Raw genomic sequence first — 18,342 nt, 5'->3', positions numbered from 1 at the left:
ATTTCATTGTGTGAACATGAGCAAGACTTACAAGAGTTGGCTTCGGACATCTCTCTTAACAACAAAATCTAGGGCCAAATTAATTACAACAATGTTCCGTAGCACCGTAGCGGAGGAAAAGAACGAATGCAACATAGCTGGTAAAAAGTTAGGGTTTCATGATTCTCATTTCTAAACAAAGTTAAACATCTTCAACATATGCCACGTCAATTACTCTTGCCTTTTAAAAATGTTGACACGTATCAGTACAATTGTGCCACCTCACTACTGTTTGAACGACGTTTGTTTAAATTAAACGGAAAGGACTAAATTGAGTCACTTTTGAAAACTTGAGGACTAAATTGAGACTTTGAATTATAGAAGGACCATTTTGAAATTTGCTAACAAATTAGAGGACTAAAATAGTAATTAAGCCTAAACATTTTACATGTATTGAAATATAGTTTCCAGATACTTACAAATAAACCGAATGATGAATTTTGTGATCTCCTCTACGGTGGAAGATCATCTAGTACATGTCGTCGAGGTCAGGGGACTAGAGTAGGCCAATCATCATGACTACTCAGAATAATATACGGATGAGATACTTGTCTAAACCACTGCAGCAAAAGTGTCGTTCTTATGAGTATCAAGTAAAGATGTTCAGTGATCATTTAGAGTTGGGACTATGGAGTTACTTAGAGAAAGTTGTGCAAGCGAAGTAGGAGATGGTTTGAGTTATGATTTCAAGTTAGGCTGCCAACTTGGAAGTGAGAAAGCAAGAATAGATGTTTAGCCGGAGAAGGGAATTCAAGATCCTCGAATTGACGAGGGTAAGAGTAAGAGTTGGTTGAGGAACATAAGTGTCTTAGTTGGGAAGAGAATGGGTGAGGAGATTTCATTAGTCTAGTCATCTGACTAGAACTAGTGAATCTCTCAACAAGGTTGGGGAAAAAGCAATTCAGAAAAACCTTAGTTTGAGAAGTATCTTAGAGCTGATAGGTATAAATCACACTAGAAATTTCAAGTCAAGGAAAGACATGGTTCTGAGGTTTTGGGAAAGGATGGTTACATGTTAGTAGATCATAAATGAAAGTAAGATGCCGAAATGGATTTGGTGGTTGCAATAGAGGAAAGTTCAACTTGGAAATGGAATGACTTGGTTGCGGACTTCGTTACCATTGGTTGAAGTCAGTAAAGGAGGCAAGATGTTATGAGTGTTGTTATGCATAAAAATGGTCAATAGCATTGATGGTGAGGCAGTAGGCCATAACTCAATAGTGATCAAGTCAGTGGAGTGATGCATAAAGGAGTGAACAGGCTGACGGGAAGTGATAACGAACATGCTTTAGTTTGAGACTTGAAGTCATCTGAGACTTTGATAAAAACCTAAAAGAGGTAGTGGAGAGCATATGGTAGACGAGTCGGTATATCAAATAAAAGTTGGTTGGGTAGGTAAGAAGGAGCATCCCAGTTTTAAGGTTGTAGGTTGGAAGTTACTTCGAGAGTAGTGACTAAACCAATCTACACAGTTGAACACATATCGCTTAGCACAGAGGAAAAGTTTCCAGTTACTTCTCCAACTTGTTTTCGTGGTTCTTGTTAGGGTTCACCGTAGTAATCCCGTTTTCATTCTGTGTCACTGTTCTTAGCTCTTGAGTATGCTCTTGGAGCTGTTGGGTTCGTTGTCGTAGGTGCCTGTGCTTTCCACTAGCATCTGTCCAGGTGAGGGAAGCTAGGATTTTTCATGCTTTTATAAATAATGTGCCTATTTTGGTTTTGTTGGGTGCTCTTGATAATTTGATATGCTTTTAATGGTGTGAAAATAATCGGTGTATTGTTTCTGGATGGATTTTTGGCTTTGCATGCGTGAGAGCAGGTGAGATCTGATATGCTCGCCTAAACGAGCTATTTCTCGCCCAAAATGGAAGCTCTCGCCTAAGCGAGGAGCTCTCGCCTAAGCGAGGAGCTCTCGCCTAAGCAAGAATGGCAGTAACTCGTCCCCTTTAGTTTCGAGTGTTTGCCTGAGCGAAGGCCTCTCGCTTGAGCGAGATGGGCTAGCTTGAGCAAGAACTCGAAGTACTCTCTGTTTTCAATCTCGCTTAAGCGAAAGCTTTTCGCTGGAGCGAGAGACCCTGTCGCCTGAGCCAGAGCTCTTTAGCTTGAGCGAGATTGACAGCACAGTTGTTTAAGTGTTTGTATGCTCCCATGATTGATTTGGTCACCCTTTTAAAGCATGAAATATGATGCCAACGTTTTATACAACGTGCTTGTGTTTTCTTAAATTTTTGTTGTTTGGGATTTTGTGTTTTCACATGTTGAAATCAGTGAAAATCTGTCAGTTTAGCTTAAGCGAGAGATTTTAGCTTAAGCAAGATCAGTCTAGTTTAAGCGAGAATTTCTAGCTTAAGCGAGATCAGTCTAGCTTAAGCGAGAATTTCTAGCTTAAGCGAGACCAGTCTAGCTTAAGCGAAATCAGTCTAGCTTAAGCGAGAATTGCTGCAAAATTGTAATTTCTTACTTTAACTTGAACTTGTGGATTGATTCAATTACTTTTAAAAGCATGAATTGGGCGAATGGGTATGAGTAGAATGGTTTATGGTCTGTGATTGATAAGTTTAACATGATCTTGGCATGTGACTTGTATGAGATGGTTGGTAATCAAAGTGGCATGGTGTCGGTATGAATTACACTTCTATCTTCATGGATTGGGAAGGATGATTTGGAATGGATTCAATATGGAACATGTATGAGGATGGATTATAAAGGTTGGCATGAGATTTATAAGCATGATAAATATTACATGATTGTTTGAATATGATTGGTATGTCGTCAGGACGTAATCCCATGAGCCTCTAGGTGAGACCTCATGGTGGTGCTTCAGTGGTCGGGACGTTATTCCATGACCCCTGTTAGTGGGAGTTCATGGTATAATTTAGTAAGGATTCAATGTAAGGTTGCATCCTGACGCTCTAAGTAGTTAGTTTGTCTCACATAGAGCGGACTGACTCTTGTGGTGAGAGTAGTAGGAGACCTAAAATTCATCAAGGGCTAACCTTGTGTGGGGGGTTGAGACATTGTAACATTGTAACACTTAGCTTGGGGGTGAGCAGCTCGGGGGTCAGCAGAGAAATCCACCACAAGTGCAAGCATCCGACTAAATTATATGTATCCAGATGAGTCGAGTCTGAGTCTTAGTGTATTATTTGAAAGGTCATAACATGTTTGGATGAGATAAACTGTTTTATACTCTAGCTTACCCTTTTGCTTGTTCACCCGGGGTAACAGGAAGGTGATGGTTCCACTGTTTTGGGTTTTCTCATAAGGTTATGGCCCATGTACTATTTTGTCCTTTAGTACTTTAATAACTAGTGTCAAGTTCTTGTATTATACTTTGTATCTCACATCCTGGTGTGCCTTGGTTTCTTCTAATTTTTTTTTGGATATTGTAAGGAAAAGAAAAGCCCAAATCCTCCACTCATTCAACTCACACACACCCACGGCTCACAGCACCACACACACCCTAACCCACGGCCCAAGACACACTCACATCACACACCTCACTTCACTCACCCGCACCTCACCCACAATTCACACAACTCACCCTCACACACTCACCAACACCATTCACAAATCACGCACCACACTCACTCATTCCTCACTTCACCCTTGAATCTAAGACTACACAAATCACGCACCACAACACCTCACTAACGCACACTGCACCACTCACACACCTCCCCAACCCACTCACTAACACGTGCTTCACACTAACTCACAGAACCCACTCACGAACTAACTCCTAACCCTTTCATTTTAATCATCTTAACGGGATCAGCTGGCCTACGTTCATGCACCCCACGGTTCAATGAATGTGTAACAAACTTAACCCTGAAAGTGACGTTTCGATGGCTGGAGATATGATAAAAAAGGGAAAAACCGGAGAAAGAAGAGAGGTTTTGAGTTTTGGGGAAATTCTGGTGGGTCTTCTTGAGAGAAAGTAGTAGAGAAAGAAGCAGAGAAAGAAGAAAGAAGCGGAGAAGAGAAAGCAGCGAAGAGCAAAGGTTTTGACTAAACTCTCTTTGATTTATTCTTGATTTGTTTGAGTAGTTTCATTCATGATATGTGATTGAGAATTGTTTCTAATATGTTGCAAATGTTCATGATCTGTGATTGAGTTTGTCGATGTTCTCTTCTTTTGGTCTGTTAAGAATAAAAAGAGAAGAAACGTAAGAGAAATAGTATTCAAAGCGTTAAGGTTAAATTACAAAGGTATAGCCTTCTTTAAGTGTTCGAATTGCTAAAGCACCATCAAGGTTTTCGTAAGTAGCCATGGATGTCTTGAATGACCACGGGTGAGGTCATGGTTTGATTGACACGGTTGTGCAAAGTTGATCCAAGGAACGGGAGTACGCAGTGACTGGAATGCGTTAAGGATGGATATGGCTCATATACTGGGTCCGAACAGTGCTGGAGGATGTTGCTGTCGGGGTGCTTGGAAGACGTTACGGAAAGTTTCGGTCGGACCTTAATCAGCGAAGATGCGTTCGTTAGGGTTTTAATGAAGATGGCAGAAGTATGTTAAAGGTGAATATGAGGACTGTGACGAGAATGTTTTGCTCGAGCAAAGAGAGATGCGAGAATGGTCAAGGTCTTCCATAGCATCAGAGGCGTTGCGGAAGGAGACCAAGGCGATCGAATATTACTTAATATATTTTTTTATTTAAATTAATTTTTAAAAATATTTCATTTTTAGAAATATATTTCAGTTTTAGAAATTAGTTATTATTTTAGATTAGGAGTCAAATTTTGCTCTAAATATTTTATATTTGATATTTATTATATTTTATTTTATATATAAGATATATTAATAAAATACAAAAATATGTTTCTCCGTATAATATATCACATATATCTCTCATATATTTCATATATTTCATATTTTTAAAAGCTCTAAAAATCTCAATACAGTATCATCCCTGTTCATCCAGGGAGGAGGATGAGCTCTGGTGTTGCCGGCAAAGCTTATCACGGTGGCCGGAATTTGTCGTGGCAGCCTAGGGTGTGGGTTTTGACGGAAGAGATGATGTTGGGTGTGTTATCGTTCGAGAGTTGTGGTTTAGGATCAGAGTTTGTTTTTAATTTTAGGTTTTTTTAGTGTTTTAGGAATAAAAATAATAAAATTAAAAAGTAATTAAAAATAGTAATATATAAAATAAAATAAAGAATAAAAATAACTTTAAGTCAAAGTAAATGGCCCATTTTAGTTTGTTTTTGCTGTTTATAAGCCAATTTGTTTGATATCTGCAATCTTTAGTGGTTTGATATTACAAAATTACTTTACGCACCTCCGTTGCTTGCAGTATACACCTTATCTTGCATTAGGTTGGGCTGAACGGTTTTCTACTTCGCCCACCCACATTGTTAATGCATTGCACTCCTCTCATATTATTTTGCGCACCCCTGAAGTTTATGCTTTGCACCTCTATCATTTACGTTTACATCTATTGTTTTGATATTTACACTCCTTTAATAGTTATTAAAAATTTAGGTTCTGTACACCCCGATTTGTGATATTTACACCTTCGCTTCATGTTTTTATTTAATGATTTAAGTTTTTATATAAAATCATTTTCTTCTTTCATGTGAAAATTTTTCATATCGAAGATTAGTAATTATAATGTTAAGTTTCGAATTTAGTTGATAGTTATAATTTTTATTCGATTTAAATAAAATTTAATTATCATGTTAAATCTCGAAAATAATTCTATTTTTTTTATTTAAATAAAATTTAATTATTATGTTAAGTCTAAAACTTGATAATTATAGTTTTTTATATATTTAAATAAAATTTAATTATTTTGTTAAGTTTCAGACTTACTTAATTTTAGTTTTTTATTTCATTCAAATAAATTGTGATTATCGTGTTAAGCATTAGGTTTGTTTGATAGTTAACTTTTTTGTATATTATAAATTTTAATCGTCATGTCTTGTCTTGGACTTGTTTGATGGTAATTTTTTATCATGTTGAGTCTTGGATTTACTTGATAAATATAGGGATATATTAAAGTTTAAAATAAGATAAAAATAATATTAATTAAATCAAAGTTTTTTAAATAGTATTTTAATCAAAAAGAACTATGTAACTCTGATATCTCGTTCTTATGAGAATATGTAGGAGCAAGGTCAAACACCTTGTCTGGCCTAATTAATATTTTTAAAAATATTTTCTTTATTCATATTTTCATGTTTTGTTTGATTTTTGTAACACCTCATTTAAATAACAACTTTAATTTAAATAAAATGCCACACAAATAGAAATTTAGAGACAAGTCCTGAAGTATAAACGTTACTCCTTACAATATCCAAAAATGCTAGGAGAAACTAAGGCACACCATGATGCCAGATACAACCAAGAATATAAGGACTTAACAAAAATTAATAGAATACTAAAGAGCAAAGCGTACATGGGCCATAACCCTACAGAAAAGCCCAAATAAAACATGAAGTCCAGCCTAAGTAGACTATGCAGCAGAATCATCCCTTCCCTGTTGACCTCGAGTACCTCTCACATCTGCTCTCATGAATAAAATGATGATCATCGCAAAAGTAGAAGAACAACATACAAAGTAATCAAACAAGCAAGGGTAAGATAGAGCAAAAAAAATAGTATTATCAATCATATACTCTTTCACAGTCAATTATACATACATCACGCCAGCATGTTATGACCTTCCAAATAATACACTACGACTCGACACGACTCATTCGGATACATAATCTGGTCGGATTCAGCGGATGCTTGTACTTGTGGTGGATTACCCTGCTCACCCCCGAGCTAAGTGTTACAAGTGTTACAATGTTTCAATCTCCCACACACAAGGTTAGCCCTTAATGAGTTTCAGGCCTCCTGCTACTCTCACCATAAGAGTCAGTCCGCTCTAAGTGAGACTAACTGACTCCTTAGAGTGTTAGGATGCAACCTTACCTTGACATACATATATCACAAAATAGTATTCATCCCAAATAAATGAGTGGCAACATTTAAGTACCTGCAATTCAATACAATCAAGCACAACACACAACCATAATTCTTACACCAAAATTCTGAAGAAAATTTATTATCACAAAACCAAAATCACTACAGTAATGCATGACACATTTCTCAAGTTACAGACATCTAATCGACGATCCAATCGATCAAACCACAAAATAGCATGTTATGAACCAAATGTCCAAATTTGAGCTCAATCCAACGGTTAATGAGTCAGGAAAGTCAATTTTACTAAAACTACGCATATCAGAAAAATACATAGTCGCCCAGGGAGTGCGCGACTCATCCTGAATACGAGAAATAACGTCAAATATCACAATTTCATGGATATTTGAATCCCTTACTCAAAAATATTTGATTATTTAATTATTTGATTTGTCATGAAACTCATTCGCATTTCTAATATATTTTTTATCTTATCATAACCTTTATGTGATTATGTTAAAATGATGTATGTTAATTAAAAAAATTTTATGCCTCACATTTGAATATTTCTATTATTTTTTAATATTTTTTTTATTATATATTTTCCTTTCACATGAGAATGTTTATACTCTCAATTGAAGGTAATATAATTTTTTTTACTTATTATTATTATTAATTTTTGTTTAATTTGAAGAACTCTTTTGTTTCATTAAAATAATTTTCGTTATTTTTCAACTATTGAGTATATATGTTGATATTTGAAAAGTTTTCTTAGTTCTCTAAGGTATTTTTCATCTTATCATACCTTAATTATAAATTTGATTTCCTTTGTACGATTTCTTTCGATAGTCTCTTAAATTATTTAAAAACACACATTTGTAATTTTTTAATATTTTTATTTATTGTTTATTTTCATCATGTAGAATAATATTTCGATATATTTTATCTAATTATTTTTTATTTTATAACTCATTATTAATCATACTGTAATTTTTTCACTTTAAATTATGTTTGAAGTCGTTAAAATTAAATATATATATATATATATATATATATATATATATAATGATATTTAGGAATAATATATGATAATTCACTACAAGAAAAACATGAAATAGTGACTGATTTAGTCATTAACCCATATCGATCACTATTTTTCGTCATTGGTGGTAGTAGTTGATTTATTGTCTGAATCATTGATTAAATTAGTGACCGATTGAATGATCGAATCGGTACTTGATTTAGTGACCAATTTAATTACTAATTTATTTGTAATTTAGTGACAAATTTTTTGGGCACTAATGATATTTCTTTTTAATTGCAACCACTTCAAACATAATTTAATAATTTGTTCTCTAAGGTATTTTTCATCTTATCATACCTTAATTATACATTTGATTTCCTTTGTGCGATTTCTTTCGATAGTCTCTCAAATTATTTCTGAAACACACATTTGTTAGTTTTTTAATATTTTTATTTATTGTTCATTTTCATCATGTAGAATAATATTTCGATATATTATTTTATAACTCATTATTAATCATACTGTAATTTTTTCACTTTAATTGTATAAATAACTTTTATTTACTACAATATAAAAATTTAATGTAATTGCTATGAATATTTTTTTGTCACCATCCAACATATATTGAAGTTCAAAAAATACAAAATCTATGTCAAAACTTTATTATTGTGTTTATTATTTGTTCTTTGTCTCATTTTGATCAAGTGATGTATTATAACTTTTATTAGTGTACTAGCGTAAACACAAGCGCTATCGCGCCTATGTGTATGCATTTTTTAAACTAAAATGTTATTAAGTTAATATATAAACTAAAATTATAATATTAGTAGATGATAATATTGTAATGTTATTAAGTTAATATATAAACTAAAATTATATTTATTAAAAATTAAGTGAAGTATATCAGAACAGATGAAAAAATAACCATTGATAAATAAAGAAGAAGAGAAGAAGCAGAGATAGCCGATTTTATAAAAAACTTGTAAAAGTAATAGTCAATTTTTAAAAATTAAATAAATTATTATATTTAAAGGGTAAAGTTGGTATTTTGAAATGTGGACACAAAAAGGAGAATTCCCTTTATATATTGTTATAGATAAAAAAGAGATTCATTAGAATTTAAAAAATTGAAGTAAACAAACATTTAAAATATATTTTAATTTGAATATTTGTTTTCCTTTTATATTTTTTTGAAATATTTTTTAATTTTATCAACTAAGTTTCATTAATGTTGTAGTTTGCAAATTTAATAAATGTTTTGGTTCTCATGAAATTTTATTTGGTATTCTAATATAAAATGTAGACAATTATAATTTATTTCAAAGTATTTGATATGGAAGAAACAATCATCCTCCTAATATTGAATATTTGATAATATTATGTTTTCTTTACCGTAATTTTTTTCTCTTATAAAAATTAATATTGAAGTTGTTAAAACACGGGTACGGGTATGGGTACGAGATTATACCCGTTACTCGGTGGGGATGGGGATGGGACAAAAGTTTAATACCCGTTGAGTTTGGGTATGGGTATGGGGATGAGGATGAATTTTTTCTGCGGGGATGGGTATGGGATAACGAAACTCGTCCCCGCCCCGCCCCGTTGCCATCCCTACTAACTATCCTTCTCCACCAAGACAAACTCAACTATGTGCTTATTCTTCTGATACTTGAAACCGCCCATCTCATATCCAAGGTTAAACCTTTCTCTTTTGTGAGCCACCTTACTTAGAACACCCCTTCTACTCTTGACTTGGATGAATGTTATTGCTGAGAAGATCCAACTACTTCTTACTACTATTGATATGATATATAACCCCTAATATACTTCATTCTCAGATAACATCATCATACTTGACTGATCTTCAAGGCTCTACCTCATGTAAGCCTCCAATTACCTATTTGCTTTCCTTATACACTTCATGGTCTCTACCCTTAATCTCAAACCTTCCACAATGTTCCACTTCAAACCTCAGACCTTGTCAAGATGTAAAACCTAGTTGATTTCCCAAACCTTGCTACACGAGCACGCACCGATATCTTCTCTTATACCCATCCCTAAACTCAACTCTTCTTGTAAAACTTGTGGTACACGATCTTAGAATTCAAACTTGTGGTACACGACCCAAAGCGTTGCTTCTTAACCTTCAAATTCATTTCTTAACCAGCCCTCTAAACCAAGACTTAACTTTCATCACCTATCGGTATACAACCCTCTACATCTTCACATCTTTGAGACAAGAGATTGTCTCATACGCCCTACAAATCCTTGTAAGGGTGAGTAGGTCAAGTTTCCCTCATCGCTCAGACACGAGACACAAAACACAGTGGCGTAACAGGACAAACTCGAACATACAAGGCAACACTCCATCATCTACAGACATCCAAACCTTTCGTCTGTCACCCTTCCTTCCCCAAACCATTAGAATTAAGAAAGGAAAAACAACCTTTGATCTAGTCATGAGTGTGTACCCTCATTACTTTATCAAGGCGTTTTTCTATTCTTAAAACTTTTGGTTTTACTGACACACTTGACTAGACATGACTACTCACGCCTGCGAGGCATGACAAACCCATAACCTCAGGTCATCCTAAGGACGAACTGCTTTGATACTATTAATGTAACACCCCATTTAAATAATAACTTTAATTTAAATGAAATGCCACACAAATATAAATTTAGAGACAAGTCCTGAAATATAAACGTTACTCTTTACAATATCCAAAAATGCTAGGAGATACTAAGGCACACCATGATGCCAAATACAACCAAGAATCCAAGGACTTAACGAATATTAATAGAATACTAAAGAGCAAAGCGTACATGGGCCATAGCCCTAAAGAAAAGCCCAAATAAAACATGAAGTCCAGCCTAGGTAGATTATGCAGCGAAATCATCCCTTCCCTGTTGACCTCGAGTACCTCTCACATCTGCTCCCATCAATAAATTGATGATCATCGCAAAAGTAGAAGAACAACATACAAAACAATCAAACAAGCAAGGGTAAGCTAGAGCAAAAAAAAAATAGTATTATCAATCATATACTCTTTCACAGTCAATTATACATACATCACGCTAGCATGTTATGACCTTCAAAACAATACACTACGACTCGACACGACTCATCCGGATACATATAATCTGGCCGGATTCAGCGGATGCTTGCACTTGTGGTGGATTACCCTGCTCACCCACGAGCTGCTCACCCCCGAGCTAAGTGTTACAAGTGTTACAATGTTTCAATCCCTCACACACAAGGTTAGCCCTTAATGAGTTTCAGCCTCCTACTACTCTCACCATAAGAGTCAGTCCACTCTAAGTGAGACTAACTGACTCCTTAGAGTGTCAGGATGCAACCTTATCTTGAATCCTTACCAAATTATATAGATGGGGCACCACCATGGACTTCCACTAACAGGGGCCATGGAATTATGTCCCGACCACTTAAGCACCACCAGGAAGTCTCACATAGAGACTCGTGGATTTACGTACTGACAACATATTAATCACATTCCAAACAAACAAATAATATTGATCATGCATTTAACACCTCACGCCATCCTTTGTAACCCATCCTCATTCATATTCCATGTTGATTTCATACCATCCCATTCTTCCCAATTCGGGGATATAGAACTTCACCTCATACCAATACCATGCCATCAATGTAACATTATTGCTCATACCGAATTCATGAGCACATATATTACCAACCATTTCATTGAAATCGCATGCCAAGATTTATCCAAGTTCATCATTCACAATCCATGAATCATATCACTCATGCAAATTCATTCATCTCATACTTTATAAATGCATACTAAGACATACATATATCATAAAATAGTATTCATCCCAAATAAATGAGTGCCAACATTTAAGTACCTGCAATTCCATACAATCAAGCACAACACACAACCATAATTCTTACACCAAAATTCCTAAGAAAATTTATTATCACAAAACCAAAATCACTACAGTAATGCGTGACACATTTCTCAAGCTACAGACATCTAATCGACGATCCAACTGATCAAACCACAAAATAACATGTTATGAACCAAATGTCCAAATTTGAGCTCAATCCAACGGTTAATGAGTCGGGAAAGTCAATTTTACTAAAACTACGCATATTAGAAAAATACACAGTCGCCCAGCGACTGCGCGACGCATCCTGAATACGAGAAATAACGTCAAATATCACAATTTCATGGATATTTGAACCCCTAACTCAGAAATATACCAAAAACTAACGTTTTCCCCAAACGTTTCTCATATTTCACAAAACATTAATCGCATAAAATAGAAATGACGTGAAACCCTAGCTTCGATTACCTGGAAAGAGCTACTAAGGGGGATTTTGGACACGAACAGAGGTACACCACAGTTCCTAAGGCAGTTCAGTGAGTTGAAGATGAAGACAATGGAGCAAGGACAGATTACTACGGTTATCCCTAGTGGAAAAACACAAGTTCAACTGGCAAACAAAGTGTATGGATAGGAACAACTTACGCGGAGTGAAATGTGCTTCAGCTTGCTTGACCAAGAGCTAGGACTAAACCCTAGCAGAGCTTCCTGTTGCGAAAAGGGGAGAGTTTGGCGTCTGTGTTTTCTGTAAAGTGAGAGGGATGGAAGGATTGGGGCAGACTTAGGGTCTATTTTTCCTTTGGGTCAGCCGTTAGGCCCAATAGTTTGGGGCATCCTTTAAAATAAAAAGGCAAAAAATAAAGCGGGCCTTACAATTTTTGGGAAAAAAAAAATTTAAAATCACATTAGTTTTCACACTTAAAATTACAAATATTTTAAAATTACATTAGTTTTAGGACAAACATATGGGTTGCTAATACCTTCCTCATGTGTAACCGAATCCCAGACCTGATCTGGTTTTACAAACCATCATTTTATAGGTTTTCCAAAGTTTCCCAAAAACTATTGTGGTGACTCCCTTTTCTAAAATATTTATATTTTAAAATGATTTTTAAGTTCGCCGTCTCGTCACGATTTTTTTGAGGTTACGACAGACACAATCAACATACCAAGACTTTTGAATCCCACAAGCATCTAATACAACATAACAAGTCTCTTACTTGAAAATCTGGTATCACACCAGACAAATCACAAACGCCCAAGAAAGATAAAACCTCTGTGGTGGGTCTCCCTAGCCAACCAAGAGCTTTCTTCAAAGCACCCACGCCAAGCCAACACGGCTTCAAGACTTAAAGACTCGATCACGAATTGTTGTAATATTGTGAAGTTCAAAGAGAACGAGTTTTTTCGAAATAGTCACACTGATTTCACACCTAAAAAATGAATCTCTCACATTCTTTGTGAAAACCCCAGACTTTATAGTTTATTAGATGACATATTGAATAGATTGAAATTTATGTTCAATTTGTTGATTTCACTTATTTTGAGTTAAATCAACTGATTGAATAAAATTTTCACTGATCAAATATGTTACTTGCAAAAAAAAAAACAAGTCAGTTAACCTATTAAAAACCCTTTCAACCAACTAAAAGACTGTAACCAGACACAAGACATCTATTCAATGTCAAATAGTGATGGTTCCTTCCTCAAGCTAGTATGCTCCAAGCATTGAAGAAGACTCCTCCATGCATGATCTAATTGGACAAAGTTTGAGTTCTAGGATGCTGAAATGTGGCAACCTTTGGTTGGCCTGTTTGAGAAAATGAGGATTGTCATGTGGCAACATTTGCATGGGTCTAATTTTGTGAGTGATAAGAGGGGTGAAAGTTAGCAACTTAGGGGGTATAATAGTGAAAGCTGATTGTGTGACCCATTATTGAAAAATGGGAGTGTACATATAAAAACTAGAGGTGCATTCAACTCCTTGTATACTTGTTTCCAAAATTTACTAACTTTGGACCTATTTTGTAACTCGAAACAATTCAATTTGACACATTTAATGGACCAAATTTAACTTCAGCTGCATCAACAAACATTAGAATATCCTAGAATATTTTATGCAACTAAAATCGCTTTTTAAGTTACTTTTATCTCACAAACGCATTACACCCAATTATCACAAATTTTGATTAAATTAATCTTTTAAACATTAAAATTCAATTAAATCTCCAAATTTAAACATTAAATGAGGGCAAAAACATGCATTCATCACTCCAAGCATTGAAGAAAACTCCTCCATGCATGATGGTAGGCACGCGGAAGCAAAGACAAATGTTTATACAGGTCTCAATTTTGATGGTTTGATGAGTAAAATGGTGTGGTTTGGTGCTCTCAAGTAAGGTTAGTCCAATACTCAAGGAAGAGTGGTTAGAGGAGACCAAATGAGATGCTTTAGCCTTGACTTTAGAGATAAGTAGGTGTGCACAAGCAATTTGGCTACATAACTCTATTAATCTCAAACTGAATTTATAACGGGTAGACACCTCTATTTATAGCCTAAGGTGTCTCCAAATTTGGAGATGAAAAACCCTAAAAACTCTAACTTGGCTAGCTTGGACACCAAGGCAAAAATTCTCTCCAATGGGAGGAGAACATGTCACCACTCAAGGAGGTGGGAAATCCTCGGCATTCCTAGAGTGTCATGTGGCCCCTCAAGAAGGTGAGAAAATCCTCTCCATTCCTAGAGTGTCATGTGACCACTAAGAAAAACTCTTCAATGAGAGCATGACACATGACCACTCTCTCCCAAAGCAAACAAGTCTCTTCCTTGCCTTTCAAGCTACCTCCTATGTGCATGTTGACTTTGTAAAGTCAATGGAGAATACGCTCCAACTCATGGGCTTTTCTAAGGCCCAAAACTCCTATGCTACTTGGCCCATTATACAAAGCCCAAAAAATTTATACTACTAAGAGTTTAGGCCCACCCTTTATAGATGAATCGAACTCTTCTTAAATATGCTTAGTCATGCTTCTTGTGGTTAGCCACTTGGCTAGGGGGTTGCCATCAAATAGTCTTCAATTTAAGCTCGAATCTTCAAGTTTCAAATTCTTCATGTGCAATCAGTTTAAGCATAGTTCAACCTTGATCAACACAATCAATTCTTCATGTCTTCATCACTGTATCAAGTCTTCATTATGTCTTTATCAATCCTTCATATCCTCGTCAAATCTCTATGGAATTTCTTCATCAAATCTTTATGCATCAAAGTATTTTGTGCTAACAATTTAAACTTGTCCAATTTTTTAACTTTTCACTCTACAATGGTTCAGTCAATGCCTTCAACTCCTCTTTCCAGATTTTTTTTATCATAATTCTTTTCAATGGTTTTTCCTCCTTTTTTTTCACTAGCACTCTTCTTTTAGGAACACCTCTAGACAAGTTCAAATTTCCACTTCCAATTCAATATAGCAAATGGGTATTATAGATTAAACAACTAATTCAACATTTTTTTTTAAAGGAACTCAACTAGGAAAAGGTAACTCTCGGCAAATGCATATATATAATTCAAATCCAAAAGTAAAAACTCAATTAAGGCACAAAACAACAAAAAGCATGAATATGGTTCTACAAGAAGTGACACAGCCAAATGAATCACGAATACAAATAGTCTAAAAGAAGGATGGCACTATGAATCAATTTTCAAACAAGATTCAACAAAGGAAAAAAGTCTCAAACAGTGCAATAAACCACAAAATTATACATCCAATTTTCACACAATCATTTCGGTGAAACTTTAGCAACAGTGAATCAAAGTGAAAATATATCAACAATTATCATCACCACACACAACCAATGTTGGAACTAGAAACATGGTGTTGGTTTAGCTTTCAAAGATTCGACCATGATAAATTTCATCTCAATTAAGTGAAAATAGGTCAAACAGAAATCAGTGATAGAAAACAAAATTTTCTCAAGAGCAGTATATGCCACTATCACAAAACCAATGATTAAACAACAAAATGAATAAATTGCACCAAATGTTCGACCAATCATAAAGCAACTACTATGCATTAGTTTTCCACACAATTAGATAAAACATTGATTTCCACAACTGCATAACAAACTAGTACTAGGAAAGAAAACAAAAAAAAAAGAGTTAAATTACTCTTTTAGTCCCTCTATTTGTTATGAAATTTTAGTTTGGTCCTCAAGTTTTTCGTTGTCTCAATTTTGTTCTCATTTTCTTAAAAATGACTCAATTTGGTCCTCACCGTTAACTTTGATCAAACGGTGTTAAAGTCAACGCCACATGTCAATTTTTGGCTTTTTTGAATTTTTTTGATTTTTTTAAATGTTTTACATGTGTCACTTCACAGTTGTGCCACATGTCAAAATGACTCAATTTGGTCCCTATATTTGTTTTTAGTTTCAATTTAGTTCAATTTTTGTAAAAATGAAGCAATATTGTCCCTCCTTAGATTGACACTCAATTTAATCTTTGTATACAACTTATGATGATATTCTTAATAAAATTGATATTTTTATTAAATATTTGTAGAAATATTTTTAAATAAGTTTTTTTTACTTTTATTATTAAACAAAGTTAAACCCCAAACTTAATTTCAAAAATTAACAATTTTGTTATCATATATAAAGGCATCAAGTGTATCATATTATACAAACTTAGTGAAGATTAAAAATCAAATAACTTGTCACACATAAGTTTAGGAACTAAATTTCAAGTTCAAAACAAAACCAAAGTTTAATCTTTTGTATAGAATTTAAATTTAATTTAAAATATTTATAAAAATATTTAATAAAAACGTTAATTTTAGTAAGAATATCACCATAAAATTTATAAAAAAGTAAATTTAGTGTCAATTTAAGGAAGGACAATATTACTTCATTTTTTACAAAAATTGGGACTAAATTGAAACTAAAAACAAATATAGGGACCAAATTGAGTCACTTTGACACGTGACACAACTATGAAGTGACACGTGTAAAAAATAAAAAATTCAAAAAAAAAAAAAACCAGAAATTGACACATGGCGTTGACTTTAACATCGTCTGGTCAAAGTTAACAGTGAGGACCAAATTGAGTCATTTTTAAGAAAATGAGGACCAAATTGAGACAACGAAAAACTTGAGGACCAAATTGAAATTTCATAACAAATAGAGAGACCAAAAGAGTAATTTAACCAAAAAAAAACAATAATATTAATTGTTCCAACCAAAAGAATGACATGGTCAACAACCCTAAGAGAGCCTCCCAATTCACGAACACAAGCAATGGAAGAATATGAAAATGAACTTTCCCATGTTCCAACTCACAAAGAGGCAAGCGCTAGGGGAAATACCCCCATTTAAAGTAAACCTTAAAAATGCAAAGAAGTCAGTTGAAAAGCCAAGTCAATTCATTGTATAAGACCCGGGAAAATTAAATAAATAAATAAATATTTATTTAATAAATGCGAGGGTGGGAATTCGTAAGTTAATTAATGTGGAAAGAGAAGATAAGTAGTAGTGTTAGCTTAAGTGTTTGAGAGTACTTGGTTGTGATGATAGGACTTAAGTTCAAGTCCTGTGTATGCCATTAGTATTATAATTTAATTAATTAATTATTTTGCATTTATGCATGAACATGTGAAGTATATTGATAAGTGTGTAGGTACTCAAAATAGCAAGAAACACGAATTGGCTTGTTGGTTGTACATTTGTTGGTCATTATGTGGATGTGGGTTCAAACCTTTGTTGGCGCAAAAATAATTTCTTTTTGCGTATGGATCATGTGGATCAAGTAAGGGTGCATAGGAGAGCATTGTAGAGTTTTGGAGAGTACTTGGAAGGCTAGAGAAGGTCGTTGAGTATAAGGCAGTGCGGTGTTTTCTTGGGAGCAAGAAAAGTCCTTAAAAGAGCACTCGGAGCTGAACCAGCACTATGTTGTAACCATATCTAGTGATTTTCGTTTGGCTTTACTTTATGGTTATTTTATTTTATGTGATGTTTACAGATTCCTATTTATGGAATTTTATGCTTCTTATTTGTTCTGGATATATAGTCCTCATTTACTTTGACTTTTGTGCTATTGTGTTTTGTACGTGTGCTTCCTTGAACTCTATCACGTTTTTCAGTTTAATGGCCTATATATATGAGAAAGCATGGGGGTTTTCTTTTCTCCTTTTTCTTCTGAGGCTTGTGCTTGTCAAGGGTATCAATTAAGAAAAAAAAGTTATGGAATTCAATCCTCACAATGGGACCCACGGTGATGCAACCAAAGTGTTGTTCGGAATTAGGTTTTGCTCATGACTTGGTATATTAGAGGGCCCCACAACATGCTTTGATTTCTTTTCTTTTTGTTTCACGGTGCAGACAAGTAATCCACTTTAACTTCTTGTTTTAATATTATTTGATGCACATATTTGCTTTTGATGGGACTTTTGTACATTCTAGTATGGTCTAGTACACACCCTAAGTGCTTAGCAACTTTTC

At 34.4% G+C, this 18,342-nt stretch overlaps 1 long non-coding RNA gene across 1 annotated transcript; it reads left to right on the top strand.

The window, feature by feature from the left end:
- Positions 1-3,584: 3,584 nt before the first annotated feature.
- On the top strand, positions 3,585-17,904 carry LOC146886323 (uncharacterized). Its single transcript, XR_014994846.1, has 2 exons — positions 3,585-4,043; positions 17,515-17,904. It is a non-coding gene; the product is annotated as an uncharacterized LOC146886323 (long non-coding RNA).
- Positions 17,905-18,342: the final 438 nt, after the last annotated feature.

Source organism: Vigna unguiculata, chromosome 5 (assembly GCF_037176805.1).
Source record: "Vigna unguiculata cultivar grain cowpea cultivar isolate G323 ecotype 2 chromosome 5, ASM3717680v1, whole genome shotgun sequence".
Classification (NCBI taxonomy): Eukaryota; Viridiplantae; Streptophyta; class Magnoliopsida; order Fabales; family Fabaceae; genus Vigna; species Vigna unguiculata.
The sequence above is the reverse complement of the archived record's forward strand: the minus strand, read 5'-3'. Positions and strand labels throughout refer to the sequence as shown.